Source organism: Vicugna pacos, chromosome 10 (genome assembly GCF_048564905.1).
Source record: "Vicugna pacos chromosome 10, VicPac4, whole genome shotgun sequence".
Classification (NCBI taxonomy): Eukaryota; Metazoa; Chordata; class Mammalia; order Artiodactyla; family Camelidae; genus Vicugna; species Vicugna pacos.
In genome coordinates, this window is record NC_132996.1 from 2,532,634 (window position 1) to 2,552,276 (window position 19,643).

A 19,643-nucleotide genomic window follows, 5' to 3' on the forward strand; every position below is an offset into this window, starting at 1 on the left:
GATAGGAGGGACAAAGTGTGTTCATTCTCATGTGACTGGGCTTTGTGGCCTGGCTCACAGATGGCAGGCTCAGGATGGTGTCTGGCAGAGAAAACCCTGGCAATGGATTTGAGATGTCTTGGACTCTTTCATGTTAAGCTTTTTGTAATACATTCTTATCAACTGTCCATCCAAAAAATGCCACATTCAAAACTGAAAGAATGTTAGAAGTTTCCTGCTCCAACTGGCCAGTGGTAAACACACCCTGCTAGTTAGAGAGCTGGTCAGGCAGCCCCTGCCTGGATATTTACAGTGACGGGGAGTTCATTATTTACAAAGGTTACATGTCGGTAAGAAAGTCAGACAGAATTTTTGAATCTTAAACAGATGTCTGCCTCCTAGTCCTTGCTGAAAGGCTAGGAATAATGGGGATCCCTTCAAATGTAGTTTGTCTGATTGTTATCTCTCTCTGTCAAAAACACCCCAATTCTTAACATCAATTTTTCAAAATTCATCTTTGATTTCTTTTTATCAAAGTTATACCATACATTCATTAAAGAGTCAAACAGTTCTCGAACATCGATTGTAAAAAGGAGCAGTTCCCAACAAACGCCCCATTTCCTGGCCAGAAGCAACCACGTTCAGCTCCTACTGCTGACTCCTGGAATAATTACTCCCTATCTCTGACTAATATCCTTGTAACGCAGCCTACTGTCTTTTTCAGCTTTATGTGTCACCTATTTAACTATATATTATGGAAAATGAGGATTAAGCTCTGTTTCAAACCCCATCTCATATACACACCCAAAACTTCATTCTTCCAACCTTTTGATATAATCACATTATAATTTTGATCAACTCAGTATCCTTGCTTTACATTATTAGGACTCTGTACAGACTGTTCACAGCTGTAGCAAGTTGTCTGCTAGACTTACATTTTCCTTCCCTACTTTGTTTTTCCTGGAGTCCTGGTGGTTCATAGCTTAGATTTCTGTGCACTTAAAAATTCAACCCCAGACCTTCTCCGAATGAATAACTTTCTCAATACTTTCCAATACATTGTCTACAAATTTCATCTCCTTGAATAAATCTCTTCAGATCTCCTTCAACCTGGATTAACGACATGCTACTCTTGTCACAGAGCTCAAGGGGCCACTAGTGGGAAGCAACAAAGGGAACACATGGACCAGGAGCAGGGAACAGATCAACATATTTTCCTTAGCAAAACATACTTAAAATAGTGGGGAAAATGCATTCTTTACAAACACAAACACACACACAAGCCCCAAAACCCACAAGGAATGATTAAAGAGCCATAGCCCTGCCATCAAAAACTGTATAACATAAAACAAAAATAACATAAGGAAAATATCATATAAATATGAATCTCAAGGGGGATGTGGTACAGTCAGTGGCACAGTGTGTGCCCAGCATGCATAAGGTCCTAGATTCATTCTTGACTACCTCCATTAGAAAAAAAAATTAAAAATAAAAGAAAAATGTATCAGCTTTGAATATTTACATATGTACAAACATCCTCTTTTAAAACTATGTTCTACACGATAACCCGGGTTAATGAGAAAGTGCCTCTTCATGACTGTGATCCTGCTGATAATTGACGTAGGAAATTAGAGTACGACCACATGAAATAAAATCCCTTATGAAATAATGATCCTGGGTGACAATCATTATTGGCTGCGGTCATCAAAAAAAGAGAGCCAACTGGACATTATGTACCTTATGACAGGAGTACAAAACTTCACATAACAAGTATTCCTGCACAAAGTTGAACCTCAATCAGATCAAGCTTTTAGGGGAGGATTAAATCACTTAGCTAAAGCAAATACATAGGATGGAGAAACAAGTCTAACACCAAAGGGGAGAATGAATTCAGCCAAACAGGAAATAGAGAAACCCCTCAGGAATTTCAAGGAAAATGAGAAACTGGAAAATTATAGATTAGAACCCACTTGAGAGATATGCTAGATGCAATGTCTGAACCAAGTCTGGATCCTGATTTCAACCCCAAAACTACTTAAAAGTGTATTTTTGTGACAATCACGGAATTATTTTGTAACCCTAAAAAAAAAAAAAAGGAATATTCCAATTGTATTTGAAAGAGACCTTGTCATTTCACTAATGAAAGGTTAAGCTATGTAGGATTGTCTTCAAAATGATCCCGTAGTGGGGGAGGGGAGCAGGTGGAGATGAAAGATGCAACGGCAGTGACTCTGAGTTTATAATTCTGGAGCTGGTTGACTGATACCGGCAGGCTGGCTGTGGTCTTCTCTCTACTTCTGTACATGTTTGAAATTTTCCATAAAATGTGAAACAAACAAAAAGACCTCTGTGTTTTAAACCCTCACTTTGAAGGTTAAGAGGTTTGCCCAAGTAGGTGGGCACCTGCATGGGGCACTGTGATGAGAAAGAACACGCACCTGGCTCCAGGCCGACCTGGGGCTACCTTGACCCTCCTCTTCTCCTAACCATCCACAGCCAGCCCATAACTGCATCCTGTCAGCTCCACTCCCCAAACGCATTCCTCCCTGGCTCCCACCATCTCTCATCTGGCCCACTCCAAGAGCCTCCGACCCGGCCTCACTGCTTCCTGGGTCCCTGCCATTCATTCTCCACATTATCTTTGCAAAATGTGAGTGAGAGAAAATTACTTTAGTGCTTAAACTGTCATGAATGCTTCTCACTGCACTTAGAGTCTACACTCCTTTCCATGCTCCTGGTGCCCTTCTAAGCCTCGCGTCTCATCCCTCTCACCAGCGCTGGCTCCAGTATCACTTAAAACCTGCTGAGCACATTTGTGCCTCGGGGCCAATGGACAAGCTGCCTCAATTCCTGGGGTGACTTTTCACAGATCCTCAAAGTTCAGCCTCCTTATCACCATTTCAGCTCACATGTAACCTACTCAAAGATAGCTTTCTTGATTCATTTCCCCCCAAGTCTCCCATCACAACACTGTGTTATTTCCTTCTTTTCAATCTGACATTGTTTCCTTATTCACCCGATGATTTTTGTTTGCTCGGTTGTCCTTGGCCTCCCTTCCCCCAGCAGCCTTGCCCAAACAGCATAAGCTCCCGGGGAGCAGCCGGCACTGCTGCTCTGAGAAGACACATGCTGAGCGCGACATTATAGTCACATGGTGTAGTGAACCGGTGTCGAACAGCAGATACAGCAAAGCAGTGAGAATTTCTCTCTTATTTTATAATTTAAGTGAAATCTAACATTTACTCCTGTTTAATGAAGAATTTGGTAGGTCTTTGGTCCCAGTTCCTGGACGGCAACCCCTAAAGACTTGAAATTTCCCAAGATAGGAGTGACTTTGCTATTCATGGTGGAACTTTTGATGGCTTGTGTTCATGAGATGACTCAGGATGGGGACTGGCCAGCCAGAGACACCAACCATGTGATTAGAGGAGTGGGGCTTTGAGCTTTGTGACAAGTGAGTAACCACCAGGAGAGGAAGGGGCTCAGCAGTTAGGGCTAAGGAAAGGTTTGACTTACAGTTAGAGTTTGGGTTCGCCATGTCGGTAGTGACCCAATAAACCATGGCTTTGTAATAAAGCCTCCAGTAAAAACTTGGGGCAACAAAGCTCAGAGCTCCTGTGAGCTTCCTGGTTGGTAACACTCTTGGAGGACTGTCACCCTCAGATGCCGTGAGGGCAACCCTGAGCCCTTCCCACTGGAGTGCTCTCCACAACAGCTCACCTGATGAGATCTAGTGGCTGATTCTTGTCTATGCTTCGAGGAGGAGCCCATTCCCTGTACAGAAGGCCCTGTTTGCGGGGGCAGCTGAGGTCCTCTGACGGAGGCTGAAGTTGCACTGGGAAGCAGAAGCAAACAGGTGAGCGTCACTGTCACCACGTGATCCCATGTTCTGTTGATAATATGTGGTGCTATCACTTAGTGGTCATTTGTAAATAAGGGGCCCTTACTTGCCAGAATGTATGGAGGTACCATATAATTTTTCATAATTCTCACCCAGAATTAATACTAACACATTGAGGGTATGGGTGGAAAGGAACACTTGGATGTTACAGTCCTGGGGCCACCGTGGGTACCTGGGGAGAGCTTTGCAGATGCTTAATGTCCTACAATCAGGCCAGTCTTCCACAGCAAAAAAAACTAGGCCACCCAAGTGCCCAAACTGATGCAGTGGAGGGACACCTGACGGTCCAGCCCCCTCCTTGGACACCCGGAGGAACCTGGACTCTGGCAGGTTAGGGACAGGGTCAATTCTAAAACCCAGGCTTTTTTGTCCCCACAATTCAGTAGTTATTCAGTGACAGCACATGGAATATAAACAACCAAGAAACTTCACATGATGTTATACATTTAGCTTACTTAAGAAACATCATTTAAATCCAGTAATTCTCCTTCCCACCTGACCTACTTTCCATTCTCCTGTACTAGAACCAGATTATTACCCACCCAGCCTTAACATGAGTCCTGACTCTACTTAACTCCCTCCCACACACCACATGAGATGATTCCTCAGCCTGGATGTGGGACCAGCAATTACAATAGACTTTAGTGGAAAAGAACTGGTTGTGTGCAGATGCCAACTAAACACTGTAGAATCCTGATGTCCCACATTAGTAATCATGACAGCTGTTTGCAAGCGTCCCCAAAGTTCATTTCAGTCTCTCACTGCTAATTTTGCTGGGACATAAATATAAAACATGTGGACTGCTGAGCTGCACTGCTATGTTGGGTCTCTGATCCAGGAAGCTCAGTGTCTGCTCCCTGCACCCAGCTCCCTCTTCTGTTCATGCATGTGCATCAAGCAGCTGTTTAGTGTTCATTTTATTATCTTAAACAGTGCATTTCATTATTGTCTCCATCCACAAATACGTGTACCACACAGTAGTAATGATCAATCTCAGTCTTTGCTTTCTTTGGTCTTAGAGAGTCAGATAAATGGATAGCAAATATAACAAAGTCATAGAGTGCTATAATATAGTATTTCCTTTATTTCAATGACAGGATTTATTTAAAGAGCTTAGATATAACATCCTTGCATTTATGGCATCTTTTATCGTCTGAAGCTGTTATATTTTAAACACCTCATTTCAAGCGAGATGTTGTCAGTTAGAGAAGCTCTCCCAAATTTGAGAGGTTGCTGTCATCTCAGACGGAGTCCTTAAAAAAGTCAACACTCTGCAGTATTGCCATCATGACAAGAACCCAGACAGATGAAATTTGGAAAGCCCTGTGGCTTCCTAGTGCACAGACAGAAAATGGTATTTCAGAGGGAGAATGCCTGAATTACAGAAAATGATAAATGAAATGGTCTAACATGTATTTCCCTTACAAAGAACTAATACTTCTTTGGTTGATAATAACATCTGTCAGTAATTATGAAAAGAGCTGACAGATGCAGAGTACTTAATATTAGCCAGGGCTGTTCTAACACTGACACAGATTCATTAATCCCCACAGCAACTCTACGAGGTGGGCACTATTGTTATCCCCATTTTATTGAGGAGGAACTTGATAAACACAGAGGCTAAATGACTTCTACAAGACCGACAGTGAGAAACCAGCACAGGTGTTCCAGCCTGTGTCTACGCTCTTGGCCTCTTCTCTTTCTTTTTTTTTTTTTTTTTTTTTTGGTGGTGGGGAGATAATAAGGTAATTCTGGTGGGGGGTGGGGGGGTAATTAAGGTTATTTGTCTATTTTAGAGGACGAGATGGGGGCTGAACCCAGGACCTTATACTTGCTAAGCATGCGCCCCATCACTTGAGCTGTACCCTCCCTTCTAGAGTCTATGCTCTTAGCTGCTAATCGTCACTGTCCCACATTGTAACTCTGGGGGAACTACAGTTCATTCATTCACTCGTTAAACTCAGCCTTCCCGGTGCCTGGGATTCCGCAGTGAACAAGACAACATGGTTCCTGCCCTAAATGAGCTTGTCGCCTCCTGACATGTTATCTTCATTTTACCCAGGAAGAAACAAGGTCAAGAAGATTAGCCTTTTCCTGTTAACACCGGAGGACACATGAGGTGCTTTATTTCATTTCTGCCATTTGATTACACCATGGGAAGGGAAAGCTGCCTTGCAGATCCCGAAGCTCACAAGCCTGTTAATCCCGAAATATTTTAACACTGTACCTTACTTGATACTTGATCTGAGAAAGGATGAAGTAAACCTAAAAAGATTCTAAGAGAGTGTGTGGTTTATACAGGGTAAATAACCAGTCACTGTTTACTATCCTAACAGGAATCTGTAGGCATATTTCTTTACTTTCTCTTTTATCCTTTTTATGGGCATCTTTTAAAAACCAAACCAAACCACCCAAACCAAATCACTGATAATTCAAGAGCAGGTTCTAAATCACCCCCAAGACAGCAGCTAAACTCGATTTAGACTTACAATGCAGCTTCTGGTGGCTGGATTGAAGAATGTATCTCTATCCTGAATATAAAAGTCATTCACGCAGCTCTTCTCAAATAGGGCAATGAAAAACTCTTGCTCCGGCTTGATGATACTTTCATCCACTTGGAGGACTTTCATAAAACAGCTGAAATTATCAAAGGCTGAGGACCGGGTTTTCAGATAATTGGGCTTCAGAGGCAATTTTATGTGCAGTATCTCAGTGTATGTACAGAGCACCTCCAACAGGGTGTGTACTTTTCAAATATAAACTTGTCATCCAAAACCTATATTGGGAGAATGAAAACACAAACCAGGAAACTATTTTCACATTTTAGTATTCAGATTTTTCTTATGTTGCTGGTAGTTAAAGCACTTGGGCAAACACACACACATATGACACTGGTAAAAGTGAAGATATAATAAAAATAGATTTACAAACCATCATACATTTTTGCCTTAAAGATAATTTCTTTGTAGAAATTACTGAAAAGTTATTTAAAATCCTTACAGTTCATTCATAAAATAACCAATGTTTTAGATGAAGAAATGCAAACTTGTTAGTTTTTACTCCAAATTAGTAACTAAAAATAGAAACACCAAAATATTCTTTGCAGTGGTATTGTAATGACAATTTTTTAAATTACTGAAACCTAGGACTATTTACATATCTGTTCAATATAGTGTTAAACTGCCATTAAAAGGGATTTAAAAGAATTATATTTATTTATATGGAATATATAATAAAAGGAAAATGCAAAAAAAGTGAAATAGTAATTTTCCTTTTTGGAAGGGAAAAATATCTACATTTGAACAAAAAAATATTTAGAAGGATTTTAAGATTCTTTATGTATAATTAAGGTACAGATGTTCTTAATTCCACTGTTCTTTCATTCTCAATATTCGGGGGTAAATTTTTATAATAAAAATCTTTAAAAATGTTCTTGCATAAATACATTAATCGATATATTTATGAGTGAATTCTCTGGCTATTAAAAAGGATCTCCTAGCTTTGGATCTGAAACATACATTCCATAATGCAGATTCTGACTGACTCGCCTCCCAGCCCACAGAGAAGGCACGGCTAGTGTGACATGTTTCAAATATCATTCCAGGTAACATGCAGGCTCCCAGCCAATGGCTGCAAAGGGACTGACACTGATCTGGTTGCTTCCAGCTGCAGACCATCACAGATGAGATCAGATTCAAAGGCTCATGTTTTCTCTGTCAAAAGAAATCAGAAAATGTTAGGCTTTTACTTTCACCAAGGGAACAAGAAGTTGTTTGATTTTTCTTATGCAAAAAAAAAACAACAAACCAATTTGAACCTGATGAAAAGACATTTGCTCAAAACAGCACAGTAGCAAAGAAGGTGCTCTGGCTGGCAGGGACTTGTTGGATTCCCGTGAGTGCTGGACTCCTCACATGGAATTCCCTTGGCACTCCAGAAGGCCTGTGGTTGTCCCCATGGGTTTGTGGCCATATGTGGCGCACAAAAGTCTCTGGCTTTGCCACAATTTCAAGGCCCTTTTTGGCTTATGAAATGTTTTGCACTCAAATGGAGTTTTCTTGAGTCCACTCACTGATGTCATTTACCAGAGTTGTAGTCCAGATCTGACATTCTAGACTCTTAAATTCTTGCAGACATTCAAATGGTTCAGGTTTGGATGTGTATTCACCTCTGGAGGCCTGGACCAAATTCGATAAACCCACCCGGACAAGTTCAGCAAAAGGCAAAGAAATTTTTCTCTCTGCAACACTGAAATATCTGTGAAGCTATAAAAACTTCTGCATCTACAAATATAGGGAACCAACTCATCAATAACATATCTATCCATAATGCATGGCCAGTTAAAAAATATACTGTATTAACTGCTATTAAAGTCTATCTGGCTTTTGTCAAATTGTGTCCTAAACTGTAAATATATAAATGCAGAAAATTTTTGACCTTTTAAGAGAAAAAGGAACCCTCCTACTCGGTTGGTGGGAATGTACATTGGTGCAGCCACTATGGAGGACAGTATAGAGGTTCCTTAAAAAACTAAAAATAGTTTTCCGTGTGATACAGCAATCCCATTCATGGGTATATGTCTGGAAAAAAATATAATTCAGAAAGACACACGCACCCCAATGTTCACAGCAGCACTATTTACAATAGCCAAGACACTGAAACAACCCAAATGTTCACTGACAGATGACTGGATAAAGAAGGTGTGGTATATTATATATATACACACATATACACACACACACATATATACACATGAACACACACACACAATGGAATACTGCTCAGCCATAAAACATAAAATAACGCCATTTGCAATAACATGGATGGACCTGCAGGGTATTATGCTAAGTAAAATAAGTCAGAGAAAGAAAAACAAATATTCTATGTATTAACTTATATGTATATCTTAAAAATAAAACAAATTAATGACTATAAGAAACAGAAATAGACTCACAGGTACACAGAACAGACTGGTGGTTACCAATGGGGAGAAGGAGGAGAGGGGAGGCAGGAAGGGGGTAGGGGATTGAGAGGTAAAAAGTACTACATATAAAATGGATAGGTTATAGGGCTGTATCATACAGCACAGGGAAATATAGCCATTATTTTATGGTGACTTTAAATGGAATATAATCTATAAAAATTTTGAGCCTCTGTGTTGTACACCTGAAACTACTATGATGTAAATCAACTACTCAATTGCAAAAGTTTTAATCAAAGTTTTCTTTTCTTATTATTTGCAATAATTTAGAAGCCAGGACTGTCAATAGAAACATAGAGCAAGTCACAATTTTCCAGTAATCCCATTTAGAAAATAAAAAGAACAAGTGAAATTAATTCCAGTAATAATTATTTTATCTGAAAATATCCAATATACTATCATTTCAAAAGTGTGATCAACACTTTTAAAACTTATTAATAAATATTTTACATTATTTTTGTTGTACGAAGTCTTGAAAATCTATTACGTATTTTCCACTTATAAAACATCTCAAATCACAATAGCCACATGTGGCTGGTGGCTACCATACTAGACAGAGCAGATTACACCATTCACACTTCTGATAAATTACCTGCTCTTACTTATTTAAAAATATTGCAGAAAAGGTTTTGGATATTCCCTATATCAAACAAATCAACCTTGACGGGTGGGGAGTATCTTCATTATAAAGTGAAAAATAAAGGTAAGAGAGCCATGGTTACATGTATGTTAATGTAACAATACCTTCTTAATTCATTCAGGACTTTACAATCTTTCTAAATATGCCAAGGATTCACTGTCACTGCGCAATGTTTTTCACTATTATAATCTTTGGAATTGAGAGGCTTCTGATGACCCTGCTTTGTGCATCTCTACATAAAAGAAAATAACAAAACAGAGAAAAAATACCTATTGAAGATAATTTTGGGGGGAGGGTATAGCTCAAGTGAAAGATCATATTCTTAACATGCACAGGGGCCTGGGTTCAATACCCAGTACTTCTTCTAAAAATAAAATAAATAAAAACCTAATTACCACCCCTGTAAAAAATTAATTAATTACTTTAATAAAAAGTTTAAAAAAGATAATTTAGTGCAGGCTTATCAGGCTACAAGAGCTACAATGAATGCCCCCCCATTAATTTAGAAAAAGTCTCACAGTATTTCCCAACATAAATGCTAAAATATAATTCAGAACACATTCTGATGGTCAGTATGATTTTAACAAAAAGTAGATAATTAACTCCCTGGTGTCAAAGCTCTGTCAGAGATGTGCACAGAAGATTTAGTAAAAACGATTTTGCAACTACCTTTGAAAAAATGCTGAGAAATGTTCTTTTCTGTTGGAAATTAGCCTGCTTTTACATTCTGCAGTAGTAGATGTGTTTACAAACCAGGCAGGAACTGGATCATATTTTGCACATTCTTTACAAACTGATTTGAATTTTGCTCTCTACATGCAAGGCTATTTTTTAGGTAATAACATAAGCTGGCCACTGTACTAAATTTTGTTTCCCAGTTTTTTAATCCTCACAAAACTGTAAGCTGCTATTATTACCCCCATATAACAGATAAAGAGCTTGAGGCAGAAAATAATTTGGGTAACTTGGTAAATGGTGGAGCTGGGTAAAACTGCAGCCAGACTGACACTCAAGTCCATTCTTCTCACCGATGTCTGATACTGCTACCTACATTCAGCAATGATCGTTGATTTCATATTTAAGTGTAATTTCTAAAAGTGCAAAGCTATATTAGTACTGCTGTGTAAATTATTCTTTTGAGATGTGATTGCCAAAAAACTAAAACAAATAAAATCAGGATGCCACTGAGGGGAGGGCAAACTGCATATGGACAGACACAAGGGGACTTTTTGAGGATACAGTTGCACAACTCTAGAAATAGCTAAAATGGCTGACTTGTACAATTATAATGTGTGAATTTTATGGACTGTAAATTACACCTTCATATAGCTATTAAATTAAGAAACTGGGATACCAAATTAAGACTAAAACACACATATATATCACACAAAGAACAAGAGGCATATATCATTATTTACCGCACCATTTTCCTTCATGCAGCTTCCTTTCCTCACCCATTCCTGAAAGGATGATTCATTTTTAAAATAGTCTTTTAATTTATTCAGCAAATAATTTTTGACTTCCTACTATGTACCCAGGACTAGTCTAGGCACTTGGAACAGATCAATAAACAAAACAAAAGTCCTGTCCTCACGGAGCTTGGTTGGAGTCTAGCTGGGATGGGGGTGGAGATGACAAGTCACACAACAGAGCAGCAGAGGAGGTGGAATGCTAGGAAAGAGGAACCATGGAAAAAAGATAAAAGGGCAAGGTAAAGAGAGTTGAGGGTATGGGATGAGGGTGATGTTGTATTAAATACCAGAGCAGGCCACACTGAGGACTGAGGTTAACACTAGGACTAGGAAGTGAGAAGTCCCAGGTGGACGGAATAACCATCACTAAGGCCAGCGCGCACCTCGCATGTTCCAGAATGGGGGCACGGCTGGAGCTGTGGAGAAGGGTCAGTGCAGATCCTGTACGGCCTTGGAGGACGTTGAAAGGACTGTGGCTTTTACCCGGAGTGAAATGGGGAGGCACTGCAGAAGGACGACACAATCTAACTTAGGTTTTCAAGGCTCACTTGACTGCCAGGTGAGAATAGTCGAAATGGGTCAGAGATGAAAGGAGGGAAGCCACTGAGAAGGGCTTTGCAGGAGGAGAGGACAGTGGCTCAGGGCAGGGAAGCAGCAGTGGAGGCAGGAGCCATGGTGAGAAGTGGCTGGGCTCTGGATATGTTTTAAAGGCAGTGTTAAACCAGATCTATTGACAGAATTCATGTGGTATGTCAGTGAAAGTCAGAATAACTCCAAGTTTTTTGACCCAAGCAGCTGGAAGGATTAAGTTTTCACTAACTGAATGGGGGAGGCTGAGAAAGAACCAGTTTGGTGGGTAGGAGGACCAAGATATCAGTTTTTACACATGTAGGTTTTGAGATACCAGATTTCCAAGTGAAGATGTCAAATCAGCAGAAGATTGTAAGAGTCCAGAGATGGAGAGAAAAAGTTTAGCGGGAGACAGATATGTGGGAATCATGGGTCACACAGGCGGTAGAGGAAGACATGAAACCCAGGTACTCAAACATTAAGATAACCTGGCATTAACCATAGAAGTTGTCCTTGAGAGCCTGCCTACTAGGTGTGAACATCAGTCCTATTTCCCAACCACTCGAGTTTTAAAAAGTAACTTACAAATGAATTCGTGCAAGACACTGCCTCCAGGGGGTGGGATCAGAGCTGGAGTGGAAGAATGGGATGGTGCACGCTACTCCCTATGGCAGAATGTGTGTGTCTGTGTGTGTGTGTACACATGTGTGTGTGAGCAAGGGGATGAGTTATACCTGGTTTAAGAAAAACAGCTAGTAAGTCTAGAAGCTGAAACACGAAAGAACATCCAGATCTGGTAGAGGGAACAGGGGAAACACTGTGTATTGTAAGACAGACCCGCATAATGCCACTTCCCACCATCTTTTCATCAGGAACTCATTTGGAAAGGGGGGAATTATGTAGAAACGTGAGATGTACACAAACTTTCTGACTATGTAACACTGAATATCTCCATATGTAGCAAGTTAATGATATTTATATCTGCTTCAAGTTTAATAACAAGTTCACAACAGAGGGAAAATAAAATATTGAGGACTGGCAGAAGTATCATAGAAGGCCTTTCAATGCTCAGAATGGAAGAAAAAGCAGCTTCACCCCACAAAGAATGTCATTAAGGGTCAAGAATGTTTATATTTGCTTAAGAAATTGAGAGTTACAACTTCCTGCTTTAAAGAATTAACTTTAAGATAGATACCATACTATAAGCAACATCTATACTGGTGCTTTCTTAAAGCTATTTTTGGTTCCTGCTTGTTCTGATGTACTCCAGAAACTCTGCAAAGAAAACCTTCTATTCAAAGGCTTAAAGGAATAAAACAAGAAATAACACTGCATTCTTTTCAGTGTTCTCTGTACCGAAAGTCACTTGCAAATGCAGCACCCTGCCACAGGTCTACATTTTTAACAATAAAGTCCTTTGAGCAATTTTTCAATCGCTATGTGACTTTGTGTCAGTCTCTCTCTCAGAAGCAGAATGGAGTACCAGAAAATGACACATCAGGTCTAAAACTACAGATGTGGGAGATGAACCTACACCAGGAAACAGCTAAGTGGGAGGGTAAGGTTTACCTTTGAAGTTACCGTAAGTGCAGCTACACCTGCTCCCTGCTTCCCCTGTGAAGTGAAGAACTAGTCTTTTCCAGAAAAGCTCTCATTCTGAGAACTGTCTTCTTTAAAATATTCGGAGATTCTCTTTTAAGGTTCTTTCACTTTTAAGTCTTTCCCCAACTCTACATCCCATAACAAGGGTTAAAATTATCCAATAGCCTATTGTTACAGAACATACTCTACAAAAGCTGAGGTTTCCCAGCGTTTGGATCCCAGAACTCTGCTACCAGATAATCCTAAAGCTTTCCTTCCATAACAGACTCTTCTGCCAATTCCCAGCTGCGGGCAAATTCGGCTTCTCAGACCAGGTAACTTTCTAACTCTGCCTACGAACACTCTGCTGCCAGTAAAAGAACTCCCAGCCAGGAAGCACACAAAGCCCCTAGTGAGGGTTGCCTCCTTCAAACAATCAAGATGCCATCACCAAGCAAATATTTAAACCTACTGCAAAACTTCTGAAGACATCTTACCAACAATATAGTTTCTATAGATGCCTACTATTTGCTCTGGAACAGTGATTTCCAATGGAGGGAACATAGGACTCCATGACCCAAGCAATTTTTTAAAATTGCACAAAACCGTCCCTCTTCACGTGAGGATTCAGGCATGCCCGTCTTAGAGGCCTAGGTGTAACAGAATGACAGCACCTCTAGGAGTAGGCTGCAAAGCAGCGACGTCGACTTTTAGTGAAAGGGGGTGATGTAATACGCCCCATCACCCTCTTACCTCCCACCACAGGACAATCATCTCAGATCGAGAACACTTTGGAAAACAGAGGTTGTTTATGTTTTTATGGCTTTCTGGTGGAAATAATGCCCTGAGTCACGTGAAGTTGTGGCTGCAAAATTGAACAGGGGACCATTTTCACATTCAGGGCACAAATAGCCCCCGGATGGTCACCGTATCTGCTCTCCCCTTTGCCTGTTCACCCCAAGAACTGCAGGACTCTCCTGCTTGCAATGACACCCACCACTTCTCACAAATTCCTGCCAAGATCATGTCAGCAGCTGGTGGTGTCAAAGTCACCATTTGTACTGCTCTGAAGTCCCTCCATTACTTGATATCCCTTCTGTTTTCTCTGTTGTATTCCTAGCTACACTTGCATTCAGAAGCAGGTTACCGCACTAACGTTGCCTCTGTAATCAGTCCAGGAAATAGGAAGTAGAGATTCAACTGTAACCAGTCCCAGAATACTTGTCATGCCACTCTAGTGTCCCAACAAAACACTCTGGCATCCCTCATCTCACCCAAAGAACCACCGCATTACTTAGGGGTTGTAAAAGTAGAGGGATTTCTCTACTGGGAAACACTGTTGCTTGTGGTAGAGTTGTGATATCAGTTTTTGTAACTAGTTACAGGCAAAAATATATGTTCCGCAAATTTTCTTCAAGCGTTTGGAATTTAAACTTTTATTAGATACAGAGCCGTCAGACTAACTGTAATCTATGAACGTATGGTCATATTACCAAATAATGTTTATGTCTGCCTTACAGACATGTAAGAACTTGAATTACACCTGCAGCCTGTAGGCCTTTAGAATTGGATATGAAGTATCCTGTGAGATAAAAAACCTCCTATCCAGTCACAGAACACCTTACAGACAACATCACATTAATGCCACTGAATATACTAGTATAGTCCATGTATGGTTAAGTTACATCTCCAATTTCTCAGAGCTTGAAAGGAGAAGTTTAGAAAAGCAGGAAAAACCCAATTACCAAAACAGCTCAAAAGTTGAAGCAGACTCCTGCACCTCCCAGAGCGGAGGGCGGAGGGGGCACTGCCCACCACCCTGTCCTTTCCCAGGACATGGCATGTGGGGAAGCAGGCAGGAGTGGGTGGCTGGGACTCGGAGGTGGAGAGGTGATGAAAGCAAGAGTGGAACTGCTCTGGTCCGAGAACAACAGAGCTGTAAAAGCTCGGCTTCAGTTCAACCCGCTCCCTCTCCCACATTCCTTCCCATCTACGTGACAAACAGAGCAGAGTCAGGCCCTTTCTGCCCATGACGGTGACTACTAGCAGGAAAGGGACCAGAATAAATGCATGTCCTATAAAAGATCAGTCTGACTTTAAAGACTATGTTATAAACAATGAACAGCACTGTCAGAGTGGGACAACTGTGAGGCGATCATATAGGGAGGAGGCGGCTGAGGATCCATTTCCAGCACTTCCATGTCTTTTATCACTCCTTTTTCTGACCTTTCCTTTCCACTTTTTGTAGCACTGCCATCACTGGCAGGTAAAGGGGCAGCAATGTGACTTGGCCATTTGGCTGATGGGGCTACATTTCCCAGCACTGGAATGAAAAGGCACTGGAAGAGGATCACCTGGAAGGTATGAACCGTGGTCCTGGCGTGTGCCAAACACTAACCAGGTGACCCTGGGTTAGGCTCTTAGTCTCTCTGGGCTTCCAGCTGTTTACTTATAACAGAAGGTTTTGTCATTGCACAAATATATCCAATATGAAATGTAACGTGAAAGTCAAACATAATGACATCTCACCTGCTTGCCTCAGGGAACTGTACAAACATTGAACACAATGTGAATGTAAACACAGAGTTAAGAAAACTGTTGAGGTAAAGCGCTAAAGTGAACATGGAGATAAAGTCTTATGGATTTTCTTGGCTTTCTTTTTTAATTGCAACACTGAATTAATACTTATTAGATTTACGCCACACCACCACCACTGGAAATAAATAAAGTAGGTAAGCACTGCCTGGTTGCCTGCTATTGCCCCATGCTAAGCAGAGTGTGGGGTATAAAGAAGCCTGAACAAGGGAGTCTTCTTCAGTTACGAGCTAAGTGAGGAGACACATTGGAAACCACCCGGGAATGGTACCAAGTCAGTACTCTAAGCCAAGATAACAGGCTACCGATCATAATTATTGCAGGAATACAAAGAGGAGTTAGAAGTATTTGGAGTAAATAGGGAAGACTCTATGAAGGGGATGGGGCTCCAACTAGTTCTCAGAGCAATTCTAAGCTGTATTAACTGAGTACTGGATAGGAAAGGGCTGGTGACACCTGGTTTTTAATAAGGCACAGGTTACCCTAGGATACTAAGTCACATAATGATTGGAACACATAAGGTAAGGCCAAACTGCTGGAGGGTCGAGACTACCTGGCTGAGATCTGGTTGTGGTAAGTCTTTGACTTGACTCTAGATGTTGGAGCATCAAAACTGTAGGTTGACTGAAAGGGGGGGAGAGAATATCCAAGAATTCAACAGAAGGTAAAATTCATATATCAGGTATGAAAGCTCTTCATCAGAGTATCAGCAATCAGAATAGACACTTGAAACCAAAAACATACAGTACCAGAAGCTGACAAAATGTGGAGGGTGGTGAGAGAAAGATGAATCAAAGACCATTCCAAGCCTTTGGGTATTGAAGACCGGAAGAATGATTATCCCACTGAATAAGTGCAGATGCTTCAAGAAAAAGATTATGAAATCTGCTTTAGACATGTTGAATCTGACATATGAGCTAAGAGTAGGTGTTCTCAAAGAAGCTCAAAATTCAAAAGTGAAGCACAGATCTAGAGTACAGGCTTAAGATTCAGATGGACAAGACATGATAAATCTCCTAGAAGAAAACATAGGCAAAACATAATCTGACATAAATCTTAGCAACGTTCTCCTAGGGCAATCTACCCAGGCAATGGAAATAAGAGAAAAAATAAACAAATTGGACGTAATTAAACTCATAATTTTCCTCACAGCAAAGGCAACCGTAAGTAAAACAAAACATCAACCTACGAATGGGAGAAAATATTTGCAAATGATACGAGTAACAAAGGCTTAATTTTCAGAATATATAAACAGCTCATGCAACTTAATAACAAAAAAACAAACAACTCAATCCAAAAATAGGCAGAAGACTTAAACAAGCATTTCTCCAATGAAGACACAAATGGCCAATAGACACTTGAAAAAATGCTCAGCATCACTAATAAACCAAGAAATGCAAATCAAAACTACAATGTGGTATCAGCTCACACCATTCAGAATGACCCATCACTCAGAATTTCACCCATGATAAATGCTAGAGAGGCCGAAGAGGGTAGGGTACCCTCTTACACTGCTGGTGGGAATCCAGTTTGGTGTAGTCATTATGGAAAGCATGGAAATCCCTCAAAAAACTAAAAGTAGACTTACCCTATGACCCAGCAATCCCACTTCTCGGTATATAACTGGAAGGAACTCCAATGTGAAAAGATATCTGCACCCCAGAATTCATAGCACCACTGTATACAATAGCCAAGATATGTAGGCAAACTAAATGTAGCAACAGATGACTGGATAAAGAAGTTGTGGTATATTTATACACTAGAACACTACTCGACCATGAATAGGACAAAATATAACCATTTGCAGCAATATGAATGGAGCTAGAGGTCGTCAAAGTGAAAGCAGCCAGACACAGAAAAATACCAAATGATACCACTCATATGTGCAATCTAAAAAAAGAGAGAAAAAGACACTGTGAACTCATCTACAAAACAGAAACAGACTTGCAGACTTAGTAAACAATCTTAAGTTTACCAGGGAAAGGGGATGTGAAGGGATAAATCTGGGAGATTTACAATTGTTAGCCACTATATATAAAAATAGATTTTAAATAAAGTTTCTTCTGTATAGCACAGAAACCTATGTTCATTATCCAGCAATAACCTGTAATGAAAAAGCTGATACAGCCACCAACTGAGGAAGCAAGAGAAGAAAGCAGAGTTAGTTATGCTGGGCTAGAGCCCACTTCTAAAATCCTTGTCACCCACTGAGGCTGCCCCGAGAACACTGAGCCCTCCTCCAAGGGACAGGCTGACGTGACATGCGTCTTGCAAACCTGGGGCAGCAGAGGCCGAACTCAGGTCTGGGCCTGGGGGAGATGGGAGCAAGTCCACCTGCTCCCACTGGGCAGCACCCCTCCCCGCAGCCCCCGCCTCCTGACTGCACAGCGCCTGCCTCTCAAGAACCCACTCACTTGAAAACAAGTGATCCACGAACCTGGGGCAGCGGCAGGGAGATGCGCACCGACCTGGCAAGCTGGTCAATTTGCCGCCATTTCCCCCACGGCCTGTCCAGGCCTCGGTCTCTGCTGCTCCTGGCACCGTCCTCAGGTCAGCCTGCTCCCGGGAGGAGGGCGCGGTGTGGTCGAAGGCAGTGGCTGGTTATGGAGTCTGCCCATTGGTGCCTGTGGATTTGCTTCAAACTCCCCAGCGCATGGCCTGAGCTTGGCCTCTGCTGCCCCAGGTTCGTGGAACTCATTTTAGAGGTCAGCCTGCTCCTGGAAGGCAGGTGCTGTGCTGTCTGGGAACCGCGGCGGCTGCAATGGCGTGATTGGTGCTGCCTTGTGAGAGCGCACGGGTAGCAACCATTTCCCGCTGCTGCTGCAGCCATCTCAGCACACTGATCGCACTGCGCCCACCTCCCAGGAGCAGCCTGACCTGTAACATGAGTCACAAGAACCTGGGGATTTAGACGCCGCCCCCAAGGTCAGGCCGCGGGGAAGATGGGAGCAAATCCAGGAGCTCTCATGGAGCAGCCCCTATTCCATCCGAGGCCCCGCGACCGCACCGCACCCGCCTCCCAGGAGCAGGCCATAGTCTGAGGGCCAGTCGGAGATGCTCTGGAGCCGTCCGGCGCTCTCCCACCTCCCGGGGCTGTACTTGCTCTCCTAAACCCGGGTATAAGCGGCAGCAAAAACGGGGGGTTCAGGAACTAGTATTAGCGGGGTTACCACGAACCACAGCGACGACTGGGACCCGCCTCAGGGTCCTAAAGGGACGCGCGGCTAGGACCTCACCTCTGCACCCCTCCCTGTGCGCCTCCCAAGCCGCACAGCCCAGGCGTCACCCGCCGGCTTCCCGAGCAGCGCGCCCCCACCAGCGCCCTCTTAACTGCCCGGCAGCGGCAGCCGAGCCGCGGGCAAGCGGCTGCCCAGACCCCAGGCCGTGTTCCTCTTCCAGGAACAACCGGCTGCCGCCAGCTTCCACGCGTTCTGGGCGGGTTCCGGCGTCCGTGCCTTTGTCCGTCTGCGAGTGCGCGCCCCTCCTCCTCCCGCCCGCAGTGCAAACTGCTCGGGTGGGTCTCCTGCTTTACCGGCCCTGGCCACTGGGGCCGGGAGGAGCCAGTTGGGGCCCCTCCTGCTCGTCCCGCCGGGTCTCCATCCCCAGAGCCTTCACCCCGCCACCGACTGGGTCCTGGCACTGAACTTGAACCACGACTGCCTTGGGCCAGGCCACACCCCGCCAGCCCCACTTCCCCTGCTCACCGTCTCCTCCCTGTTACTGCCCTCCCACCCCTGGCCCGGCCCACTCTCCCACCAGACCTTGAAGACAGGGCTCCTTCTCCTCACACCGAGGTCCCTGCCCTGACACTCCATCCTGCTAGGTCCTAACCTATGGCCCCTACACCCACAAGCTTACCCCTCATGCCTCAGTACAGGACCCCCAACATCCTGAAATTGTCCCCCTCACCTCTCAGCCAGGTCA

The 19,643-nt window shown here is 42.6% G+C and overlaps 1 long non-coding RNA gene across 5 annotated transcripts in view; it reads right to left on the minus strand.

Annotated features, from left to right (window-relative positions):
• The window catches only part of LOC140698895 (uncharacterized), a 52,220-nt gene extending 33,008 nt beyond the window's left edge, over positions 1–19,212 (minus strand). For 4 of the 5 annotated variants that reach the window (XR_012076897.1, XR_012076900.1, XR_012076899.1 and 1 more), the window contains exons 1-2: positions 6,370–6,642; positions 3,700–3,814 (exon numbers count right to left, since the gene is read on the minus strand). This is a non-coding gene — a long non-coding RNA (uncharacterized lncRNA). Of the gene's footprint in view, positions 1–3,699; positions 3,815–6,369; positions 6,643–7,398; positions 7,594–18,955 lie in introns of those variants that run through there. The other variant, XR_012076898.1, reaches the window with a different exon arrangement.
• Between the last annotated feature and the right edge of the window lie 431 nt (positions 19,213–19,643).